The sequence below is a fragment of the Betta splendens genome, chromosome 11 (genome assembly GCF_900634795.4).
Source record: "Betta splendens chromosome 11, fBetSpl5.4, whole genome shotgun sequence".
NCBI classification, from domain to species: Eukaryota; Metazoa; Chordata; class Actinopteri; order Anabantiformes; family Osphronemidae; genus Betta; species Betta splendens.
The window spans coordinates 5,227,319-5,238,888 of record NC_040891.2 but is presented as its reverse complement, the minus strand read 5'-3'; the positions used below and the strand labels follow the sequence as shown (position 1 = coordinate 5,238,888).

Sequence of the window (11,570 nt, the reverse complement as noted above, 5' to 3'; positions counted from 1 at the left end):
TCTCCGGTTCAGTCGAGCCCAGTCCCGGTCTCAGCCCAGTCGAGCCCAGTCCCGGTCTCAGCCCAGTCGAGCCCAGTCCCGGTCTCAGCCCAGTCGAGCCCAGTCCAGTCGAGCCCAGTTCAGGTTCCAGTCCAGTCGAGCCCAGTCCAGTCGAGCCCAGTTCAGTCGAGCCCAGTCCCGGTTCCCGTTCAGTCGAGCCCAGTCCCGGTTCCAGTTCAGTCGAGCCCAGTCCCGGTTCCCGTTCAGTCGAGCCCAGTCCCGGTTCCCGTTCAGTCGAGCCCAGTCCCGGTTCCCGTTCAGTCGAGCCCAGTCCCGGTTCCAGTTCAGTCGAGCCCAGTCCCGGTTCCAGTTCAGTCGAGCCCAGTCCAGTCGAGCCCAGTCCAGGTTCCAGTCCAGTCGAGCCCAGTCCAGTCGAGCCCTGTCCAGTCGAGCCCTGTCCAGTCGAGCTCTGTCCCGGTTCAGTCCAGTCACGCTCCTGTCCCGGTTCAGTCCAGTCACGCGCAGGCCTTATCCCAGTCAGAGGACTCCATCTGTCGAACGGGTGCTGTGCACACCCGATCAGGCCCGACGTCTCCTCCGTCGAGCTCGGCAGCTGTAAGCAGTCATGCCGGCTCCGGAGGAGACGCCGTCCCAGTTCCTGTCGGCCATGTTGAGGCCGTTCCTGTCCCCGTTCCTGTTCCTGTCGGCCAAGTAGAGGTCGTTCCTGTTCCTGTCGGCCAAGTAGAGGTCGTTCCTGTTCCTGTCGGCCAAGTAGAGGTCGTTCCTGTTCCTGTCGGCCAAGTAGAGGTCGTTCCTGTTCCTGTCGGCCAAGTAGAGGTCGTTCCTGTTCCTGTCGGCCAAGTAGAGGTCGTTCCTGTTCCTGTCGGCCATGTTGCGGCCGTTCCTGTCCCTGTCGGCCATGTTGCGGCCGTTCCAGTCTCTGTCGGCCATGTTGCGGCCGTTCCAGTCTCTGTCGGCCATGTTGCGGCCGTTCCAGTCTCTGTCGGCCATGTTGCGGCCGTTCCAGTCTCTGTCGGCCATGTTGCGGCCGTTCCAGTCCCTGTTCCTGTCCCTGTCGGCCATGTTGCGGCCGTTCCAGTCCCTGTTCCTGTCCCTGTCGGCCATGTTGCGGCCGTTCCAGTTCCTGTCACCCTCGGAGCCGCAGCGCCCGCCGGCCTCCAGGAGGAGGCGGCGCCAGCTGCAGTTCCCGCGCACCTCCAGGAGGAGGTCGCGCCAGCTGCAGTTCCCGCGCACCTCCAGGAGGAGGTCGCGCCAGCTGCAGTTCCCGCGCACCTCCAGGAGGAGGTCGCGCCAGCTGCAGTCCCGGCGGACCTCCGGGAGGGGGTCGCGCCCGACGCAGTCCCGGCGGACCTCCGGGAGGGGGTCGCGCCCGCCGCAGTCCCGGCGGACCTCCGGGAGGGGGTCGCGCCCGCCGCAGTCCCGGCGGACCTCCGGGAGGGGGTCGCGCCCGCCGCAGTCCCGGCGGACCTCCGGGAGGGGGTCGCGCCCGCCGCAGTCCCGGCGGACCTCCGGGAGGGGGTCGCGCCCGCCGCAGTCCCGGCGGACCTCCGGGAGGGGGTCGCGCCCGCCGCAGTCCCGGCGGACCTCCAGGAGGGGGTCGCGCCCGTCGCAGTCCCGGCGGACCCCCAGGAGGGGGTCGCGCCCATCGTAGTTCCTGTCGACCCCCAGGAGGGGGTCGCGCCCGTCGCAGTCCCGGCGGACCTCCAGGAGGGGGTCGCGCCCGTCGTAGTTCCTGTCGACCTCCAGGAGGGGGTCGCGCCAGCCGCAGTACCGGCGGACCTCCAGGAGGGGGTCGCGCCAGCCGCAGTACCGGCGGACCTCCAGGAGGGGGTCGTGCCCGTCGCAGTCCCGGCGGACCTCCAGGAGGGGGTCGTTCCCGTCGCAGCTCCCGCTGCACCTGCATCTGTTCCTGGCGGCCCGGCTCCGGCCGCACCTGCATCTGTTCCTGGCGGCTCGGCTCCGGCCGCACCTGCATCGGTTCCTGGCGGCCCGGCTCTGGCCGCACCTGCATCGGTTCCTCGTCGCGGTGGTCCAAGGAGGACGCCGCTGGTTCCTGCCTCGTCCTGGTCTCGGCTGCCGGACTGGTGGCCTCGCCCTCGGCTTCTCCTGGTGATTGGATGGCGCTGCCTCCTCCGGCGCCGTCCGCCTCGACTCCGTCCCCTCCTGCCGCGACGATGGCGCGGTCTCTGCCGTCGTCGTCCGCCGCGAAACTGGGATCCCCGGAGCATCTCCGTCGGGGAGGGGGCTGGGCTCAGCTCTGCTCTCCCGGACCTCGCCAGCCGTCGTGGTGGACTCTCCTGCCACCACCCTCGTGAGGGACCCCTGGACTCTCGTTTTGACTCTCCTCCAGTCCTCCCTCCGCCCACCCTGCTTGTTTGCCTTGCGGGAGGGGGATTCGGTCCCTCCTCCTGAGACCGCCCTCCGCCCGCCCTGGTTTGGGGAGGGGGGTTTCCGTGGGCGCCGTGGAAGACGCCCTAGGGGGAGGGGTACTGTCAGGTTCCGGCTCTGTTTTTAGTTTTATCTTGAAGGCACCTTGTTGTTCTGTCTCATCATCATGTTTTGGGTTCCAGTTTCCGCTTCCTGTTTTAGTTTGATAGTTTCCGGTTTACCAGTCCATCACACTCACGCTAACCTTACTTCCGGTTTTCAGTTCACGCACCTGTTGTTCATTCATCATCACTTCCCGGACATTTAAGCACCACCTGTCACCGTCATCATTTGCCAGATCGTCGTTCGTGTTTCTTGTTCCTCGTGTTTTGTTCTGGTTTTGCCTTGTGTATCCTGCCTGACCCTGGACTAACTACTGACTGTGAGTTTTGCTTTATCCCTGCCTGTACTTCCGCTGAGCCTACTTGTGTACCGAACCCTGCCTGGACATTGTATCAGAGATTGCCTGCTCCCTTGTTTTCCGCTTATTGAACTCTTCCGTGTATGACCTGGACTGCCCGACCCTGCCTTGAGAAATAAACCTGCGTTTAATATTCATCTTGCCTCGGTGCTGTGCATGTGGGTCCTTTATCTGCCGTTCCGTGACAGCGTGGCTTTGTTCTGCTGTGGTTGACAGGCAGAGACCGGGGTAGTTGATGCCACGTATGATTCTGTCAGCGTTGGCGACAGGTAACGTGAGACAGACAAAAGAATGGAGAGACAGACAGACAGACTTTTATTTTGAAAGGATCGCTTTGGTGGGGTTTTTATGTGTAAATGTATGACTGTGGCATAAAAATTAGATTATCTTCAGTTCTGATTATGTTTCTGCTATGTTCCTTAACATCAGTGACCTAAATTCGAAGGGTTCGACTGAATGCATGGATTTGTTTGCATTTTCTGCTTTTCCTCGCCTCCTTTTCGAAGCGTTGCCTCTCCTCCCCCCCCGCAGCCAGACGCGCACTGTACTCCTAAAGCAGTGTGGTGAAGGACAACAATGCGCCGTGCCATATTTGAACACATGCATAGATTACATATGTACAAACAAACGTACGCGTAAGTGGCTCAGACGCAGTCGGGCGTCACAGGGAGCTGCGCGGCATCGACGCTTCTGTCTGCTCGAGCTGCCATTTGCACCAAATTAGGTCAGCGCAACACCCCTCCTTCCCTCTTTCTCTCTCGTTACTGATTACCGATTGCCTGGCTCGTGGGTATCAATAAAGAAGCCCCACCCCCCCAGCTGAATCTTCTACTGTGCTCACATTTAGGGTAATATAAAGATAAATTTGTAGATGCCTGTGTGTTGAAATATGAGAGCGCTTCCAGTAAAAATGTTCCACCAGGATTTGCCCAATGTGTAGATATGTGTGTCTTTGATGAGAGAGGTTCGGATGCTCGGTCCGCGACTGCTGATGGCGAAGCTGCGGACGCCCCGATGGCACCGGGGTTAGTGCTAGTTCAGCAGCCGGGCTCGCATCCAGCCCAGGCTGATGGTAACGGCGGAGCGAGCGGCAGGCTGAGCAGCCATCTTGCCGTCCCCAGGTCGCTCCCTCTTTTCAGTCTCATCCTTGGGCATGCAGCCTCCCTCCCCCCACCGCTCCATGTGCCAGCCTGGAGAGTGTGCTGGGAGGGCGAAGCCAGTGTGTGTGTGTGTGTGTGTGTGTGTGTGTGTGTGTGTGTGTGGATGCCAAGAGCGGCTTTGCTACTGTAGCTTTTCAGGCTGCCAGTTTTACGGTGGCGCTGCCCTTTTCTTGCAGGTCTACGTTTTCCCTCCAACGCTGAGCCCCCCGCACACACACACACACACACACACACACACACACACACTCATATCTGACCTCATTACCTCACCGCCACACAGACCACATGCTGTACAACAAATACACCTCATACTGAGAATGATGCGGATTCCCCACATTCCTTGGAGACGATGTGACCTGCTGTGTGTGTGTGTGTGTGTGTGTGTGTGTGTGTGTGTGTGTGTGTGTGTGTGTGTGTGTGTGTGTGTGTGTGTGTGTGTGTGTGTGTGTGTTAGGCATGGGACAATGTGCTTTAAGTTTGCATAGTGGACCTTTATACCCCTCTTAACCAGCTGACTGCCTTATCTTACGTAAGCAGCCCTGTAGGCTAAACCCCCATATGGCCGTTAGAGGACCTGTCTCATCATCCTCCTCTGTTTATTCACACCAAATGGGATGATGAAATGTTTTACGGCGCTAACGAATACAAACAAAGAGCCGGCATTCACTGAGTCCTCAACACGCTGTCTGGCCTATTTTTCTCCGAGAGGAGATGGCATCCTGCTAGTGTGTGTTTTCATCAAGCGAGCTCTCTAATGGTGAGATTCAAGGGGCAGACTCGAGACACCCCCAAATGTCCAGCCAACACATCAGCAGACTTGTCACTACAGCTATCAGTCATACTGCACAGTGTGTGTGTGTGTGTGTGTGTGTGTGTGTGTGTGTGTGTGTGTGTGTGTGTGTGTGTGTGTGTGTGTGTGTGTGTGTGTGTGTGTGTGTGTGTGTGTGTGTGTGTGTGTGTTCCCTCCCTGGGGAAATGTGTCATCGTGCCTTTTTGGTGTTTATTTGTGCATAAAGCATAATTCCAGAGATGCATTCATATTTGTCGACTGATGTCCTTGGAAGGTGTCAGGCTTTTAATTAGATCTGCATCTAAGGGCACCGCAGCTCCTCGGCTTGAGTTCATTAGTAAGCCATACAGGGCCTAGCACAACAGCAAGGGCAGACAAAGCGGTGGAGTAACACTAACGAATGACTCTAGAGTCTGGGTGTTGGTGTGTAGCCTGGACACTCCATATGTTTTAATACTTCAGTATCAAATTAGCTGATAACAGACACAATCTTAGCCTCAGGTGCTCAGATGTTCTCCGCTAGAGGAACCTTTGATCTAAACCACAACCCCCTGATGTGTGAGCAACAAAGGTGACATCATCACTACTGTAAAACAGGGAACTGGCAGTTTTGCAGCTACAGTAGAAGCACAGAGACATACAGAAGTTGATTATTAGTCGTGTACACGCACTTCCCTAAAGTTGAAAAGCTGTGAAGTTGTCACCAGGTGTGACGACCTGACATGGTTGAAGAGCTCTGTGTTGTTTAAGACACCGCACTCTGCCTCTGAGTTGACCTGTGGAGACGCTGGGCCTCTCCATCCGCAACACACAGCTGGAGCCTAAAACCGAATGGAACTGAGATGGCGAGGAAGAGGATGATGAAGAGTAATGAGAGCTGGCAGAACAGGTTCTGCAATTAGCGAATCCAGTGACTGGCAAACTGTGGTTCAACTCAGCTCTGGCCACAAAACAATAAAGTAATTAAACTTTATTGGCGTTAAAGTGATCTACACTGTGGGGCGATAACAGGATAAAGACCTTTAAACATGACTTGAAAACATCACATGATGATTTGAACTGAAGTTCCACTCGCGCCCACACTGTCAACAGAAAAAGCTGCAGTCTGAAACAAATTAGGCGTTAACGCAAAAATACATTTGACAGATTTAGAAACTCAGTGGGGGGCAACGGTTGTGAAACATTGTATGTTTCCTGCGCTGCTTCCTCCATTTTATGACCTTTAACAGTAGACACAGATTAGCAGAAGTGTGCCAGTGTGTGGTTTCTGCGCGTAGCTCGGCGGCAGCAGTGCGACTGTGTGCACAGTGCAATTGCACTAGAACCTTCTGTCTGAAAGACCTTCGCGAGGGCAGTCGGTGGAGGGGTTGATTAGCTCGGGTGTGTGGGTGTGCGTGGCTCTGTGTGTGTGTCTGTGTGGGCCTCGCCAGGCTGGGCACAGCCACTGGCAATGCAGCTGCACCATTAGTGGGTCAGTGTGCCATCAGCCCATTCATCAGCACTTCTCCCTCACTCCCGTCTGCCTCAGCCTCCCCTCTGACTCACCACCCATCCATCCGCCCCCCGCTACCTGCCTCTCGCTCCCCCTGCTGCTCTCATGCATTGAATTCGGAAGCTCCGAACGGACTTAAGAAGACGAATAAGGTGTGTTAACAATGCAAAAAGTCACAGCCAGGCCTTGATAAGACAAGGCAGATGTGGGACAATTCAGATATTTGCTTAAGCAGCGCAGGTGACGATGTTTTATGGTGTTGCCTGTCGATGTCATAGTCTTCGAGGGGAAGTGATTCATACATTAAGGTGTGTCTGTGGCTGCAGAGGGAGCTGCGTGAAATGAACTATTGAGGTTGAAGGCGAAAAAGAAATCTGAGGGTGAAGGAGAGAAGCCAACAAGTCCCACTTGAGTAAACAAGTAGCAGAGAGGAGCAGAGGGGAAGAAGTTCCAGCAGGACCAGACTGAGGGCGAGCGTCCGTCTGTCTCGACCTGTTGGGAAGAAGAGGAGACGAGAGCATTTCAGCAGTATCTAGTGTAAAAGGCCCAGGCCCTGTTTCCTTCTCTAACAAGAGCTGATAAATTGCCCCCAGGTGATCTCGCTTGCCTCAGACCCAGTTTGGGCTGCAGACTGTAAGACTTAAATGGCAAACAAGTCTTGGGATGTGGAGTGTGAAGTGAACTTACCAGACCGTTATTATTTTAGCATCGAAGCTCCGGGGTTCATTAGCATTAGCTGATGTCAAAGCGATGCACTCCTCCAGGCGCACAGTCTGGGTGGAACTGCAGGCCCCGGTTCGGATGATGCAGGAGATCCAGCAGAAAATAAAAACACAGTCTAATCAAAACATGTTGTGTGAGGATCAGAAAAGGAGCTGGGTTTTATTTCCATTGCACATCACTGAACCGCAGACAGGCTGTAATTACAGATGTGCCCGAAGTCCAGACAAACAATGAAACTATGGGTCAGTCCGAAAAGCACTGGACTTCTACTGTATAATGTCAGTCACTTAGATGTTGTTTGTTTTTACTTTGAAAAGCTTCCAGCGATGCCACAGGAGATATTATATAAAAGCATCATGTGCGAAACTGAAGGCACGTCCCTTCAATAAAAATGTACTGACTGAATACCCAGCTTTACTCCTGCAGCCTCCAAGAAATTCCACAAGTACAGCGTCTCTTTTTCATTTCTATTTTACGCTGCCTTTCCTTGAAGTCGAGTGCCCTCCGTGCATTTCGGAGAAAAACACAAAACGACAACGTCTCGCAGAAGCCGCATGCAAATGCTGGATTTTCTCTCCTTCCTGCTTTTCCCGTTCCCTCCACTTTCCTCCTGCTCCCAGGATGGATGGAGGAGAGAGGAGGCGAGAGGAGGGGTGGGGAAGGGGGTGGATGTGTTGTTCGGTTCTGCTGAATGCGCGCACATGTATGAAAGGAGAAGCATTTATTTTAGGACTCTCGCGTGGGTGTACACATTTTGAAATACACACACACGCGCACACACACTCACATGCACACTCACTCACTCAGTCACTCACTCACTCACTCATCGAGGAAGTGAGCGCTCACAAGCCCAGAGACAGGCCTGACCTACCTTCACATCAATCTTGTTTTGAAAGCTGCTGGGAGGATGCGTTTCCCTGCAGCTCCTCGACTTATTCCACATACCTGCATCCTCCGAATGCATCGCGCATTCGCCGACACAAGGCGAAACACGTAACACACATCAACACGGCGGCCGACGACAAGAGAAGGCGCGCGGCGCACGAGAGCAGGAGGGGAACAGCAGAAAAAAGCGTGTTGGTCACCTCTCAACACATCGCACAACGAGTGTCCGTGTTGTTGTGTCATATTGTGTCAGCGTTGCCACGGCGTTGTTATCCTGTAGAAGCTGTTGTCATGGTAATAAGGTCACTGGCATGCTCATATGTCAAAAGGGATTTAGACCGGGCTGACACCATTTCCAGCGATGCGTGTGCCAGGCGTGTGTGTGTGTGTGTGTGTGTGTGTGTGTGTGTGTGTGTGTGTGTGTGTGTGTGTGTGTGTGTGTGTGTGTGTGTGTGTGTGTGTGTGTGTGTGTGTGCATAAACACAGACTGGTGACTAACAGCAAAGTTGAAATACTCCATTTTCTGTTTCTTACAATTAAATGAATATTTCACAGTTAATGCATCAACAACAAATACTGGAAACACACACGTTAGTCAGAAAATACCTTTTACACCAACCACAAACTCCCATGCAGCCATTTACTTCACATCGGAGCCTTTAGACCTCCTCTGGGGAAATCCCAACAGGGATTCCCCCTCTATGACCATCAGCCTTTTAACTATTGAGAAAAGAGAAGCTGATAGAAAGTGAAAGTAAATGTCATGTTTGAGTCAATGATCTATTGGTCTAACAGCTTAATAGTAGTATTCAAATGGTTCTAGGAAAGCCCCAAACACCTCTACGCTAAAACCACACAATCCAAATCCACTGTTAAATGGATACTTAATGAGGAAATGTGCCCAGAGTCGTCTACTGTAAAGTCTTTGTCATTCTAAAGCACATGTAAATGTGACCTACTTAGCTGGTATTTAACAGGGCTGCTGTACCACAACACGTCTTCATCCTACTTCTTTGTCTCCCCTCCCCACGACCGCCACCTCCCCAAGCCTGACCCCCCTCCCCCTTTGACCCCAGGCCACCGGGGCGGCTCAGAGCTCAAAGTTATCTTTCCTCTCTCTCTTCTCTGTTTACCCAGCATGGACATCTGCCAGCTCAAACACTAAGCCATATGCTGTGAATTGTCCCCCCGCTTATATGATTGAGCGAGCACTTAAAGGATATTGACTACAGCCAGGCTGGTTTTGATTAAAATGGCTGATTATAATCCGGAGCGGGGAACTCTATGCTTTTCACTTCTGACTTGATCATCTAAAAACTGCGTGTTTGGGGACGGCGGTGCACAAAGACCACCTTCCTGGTGTATTTCCCACTAGTCTTTGTCCTCACCCCTCCAGCCGGACTTGTGACGCTCATCCATAGGCTGACAAAACGCACACCAACAATAAGGCCTTTGAGAGTGAGGAGCTCAGGAGCTCAGGAGAATGTGGCTCCGGGTCATACGTCACTTGAATGTGTGATGCAGATGACTTGACAGTAAATTGCGGCGGCGAGCGGCGTGACGTCAGCATTCATTCACCGACAGCAAAAGCACAGAATACGATTCTACTGAAATCTGCCCTTTGCAAACCTTAATAAATCATTCTATTTTGCTTTTATGAGCTCATCAAGTCCTTTCATATCGATAGCTGTTCTCAGTCATACTTTCGGTTCTCCCCCACCTTCATGTGTATGGCAACACTGTTATCTAATTGGAAAGCACCTGTCTCACACAAACACACAGTGACTCAGTAGAAGGCAACAACAGGCCGTAGCCAACAGAGAGTTAGGTGACTTCCGACCAAGACGATTTAAGTGTGTGACTGTGTTTACAGAGACTCTGGAAAGGACCGATTCCTTTATAGTACAATGAAGTCTGTGTTGTAGTAGAATGTGGTGGCAGTGTTGGTTGAACCCTATTACCGCGCTATCAGCACGTCACACCCCAACGAAGACGACACTGCCTTCGGCCGTCTTCTTCCTCCTCTCCCGACGCTCCTTTCTTTGGAAACGAGCTCGATTCCGTTGCACAGGACTTCCTCCTTCTCCTCCGCCTGCTCTGCGCATTCCGACCCCCTGCTCCTCCGCTACTTGTTGCCCCGACACGCTGCATGTGACCGTTCTATACCCAGATGAGGGCCTTTGGAGACGGAGTCCAATCCATTCATTCTGACAGTCAGGTTCCAGGCTCATCTGTCGGGCGGTTAAAGCCAAGTTGCTGCACACGACATGATAATATGGGAGAATTTAGGCTATATTTAAAATACATTATTTACATTAATGTGCTAAAATGCCTATTATTATTATTAAAACAACTGATGCAACACAAACTGTGAAAAGCACAGTGTTGCTGCGCGTGAACTCAGTCCCAGCTGTTTTGTCTGGATGCGTGTGTGCATAATGAGCGTCTATGCTTGGAGCTGCAGCGGTTGCATCTCTGTGCCTCTCACCCCCTGACACCCACTGATAGCGTTGCCCTTGTGTGAACGCGACACGCAGAAACGGAAGCGTGTCCAGCCGCCAACTCAAGTGCGGGGGTGACGGAATAAAGGCATCGCTGCCCCTCGACGCCGCTGGTTGTGGTTCTGTGTGTCAGAGTTCACCGTCATGTCGAGTACAGTACGAGACTTACCTCAGGCCGGGCTGAAGAAGCCCATTGACTGAAGAAGATGGCTTAAGGAGACGGGAGGGCCCGCGTGCCAGGCATTCCACAGCACACAGTGGACACATTATTATGACATTTACAAGGCCGGCTAGATAGATACAGCGTGACGCGTGTGTGAGGAAAGGTTGTCCTCTCGCTGAGGCTGCTGTGAAGCGAGCACAGAGCGAAGGAAGCTAGAAAGGCCCGTGGTGAGTTCCATCGCGCTGAAAACTGAATGAAAACAGTGTTTATTTGCTCGGAGCCGACGACTGATCACACCCGGACGAAGGGAAAAGTCCAGCGGTGTTTTGTGGCGATACAAACATTTTAGCCACTCTATCGTAACCATCGTGATAATACCGTCAGCGAGTTTCAAACTGACTCCTGCTGCAGTTTTACTTCACTTAAGGCCCAATATGAAAGTTGTGAAAAGGATGTCGTCACACTTACTCCCTCGTGTCCGACTTGCAGTACATGATGGCATGATGTGTGACCAGGTTTTGGAAAATGGGGATAAAAGTGGATTTCTTTAAAAACCTTTGGACAGACTCCGCTGATTGAGTCCCGACCCAGGATGTTTTAATGTTTGTGTCTTCATTACATTATTTTTGTGTATATGACATATTTATTATCAACAGCATAAGGATCAGTCACATGAATATGGAATCTTCATTTTTGCACAGTTTTCATATTTGCAAGAGCCCTCGTGTGTAGCATTACTTCATTGTACACACATTTTTCAATTCGTTTTTGTAATGCGAGCCTAATGTCTGTAACGCTGTCATTTTTATGGGTCTCTCATTTAAATGCAAGCTGGAGAGCAGTTGATTTTAGCACCGAGACAAGGCTGCTGACATGCATTCCCGCGTTCCCAAGTCTCGCTAAATCAATTAGGCTGATTGGTCGCACCGAAGATCAATTTGTGACATCGAACACTGAGGCCTTTTCCTCGTCTCACCGAGGCTCGTGGCGGCGGCAGCTGTTGCGAGG

The 11,570-nt window shown here is 53.0% G+C and overlaps 1 long non-coding RNA gene across 1 annotated transcript; it reads right to left on the bottom strand.

Annotated features, from left to right (window-relative positions):
* Nucleotides 1-5,753: 5,753 nt before the first annotated feature.
* LOC129604898 (uncharacterized) lies at nt 5,754-10,380 on the bottom strand. Its single transcript, XR_008696212.1, has 3 exons — nt 9,860-10,380; nt 6,978-7,073; nt 5,754-6,782 (listed from the first exon to the last, which is right to left on the bottom strand). It is a non-coding gene; the product is annotated as an uncharacterized LOC129604898 (long non-coding RNA).
* Nucleotides 10,381-11,570: the final 1,190 nt, after the last annotated feature.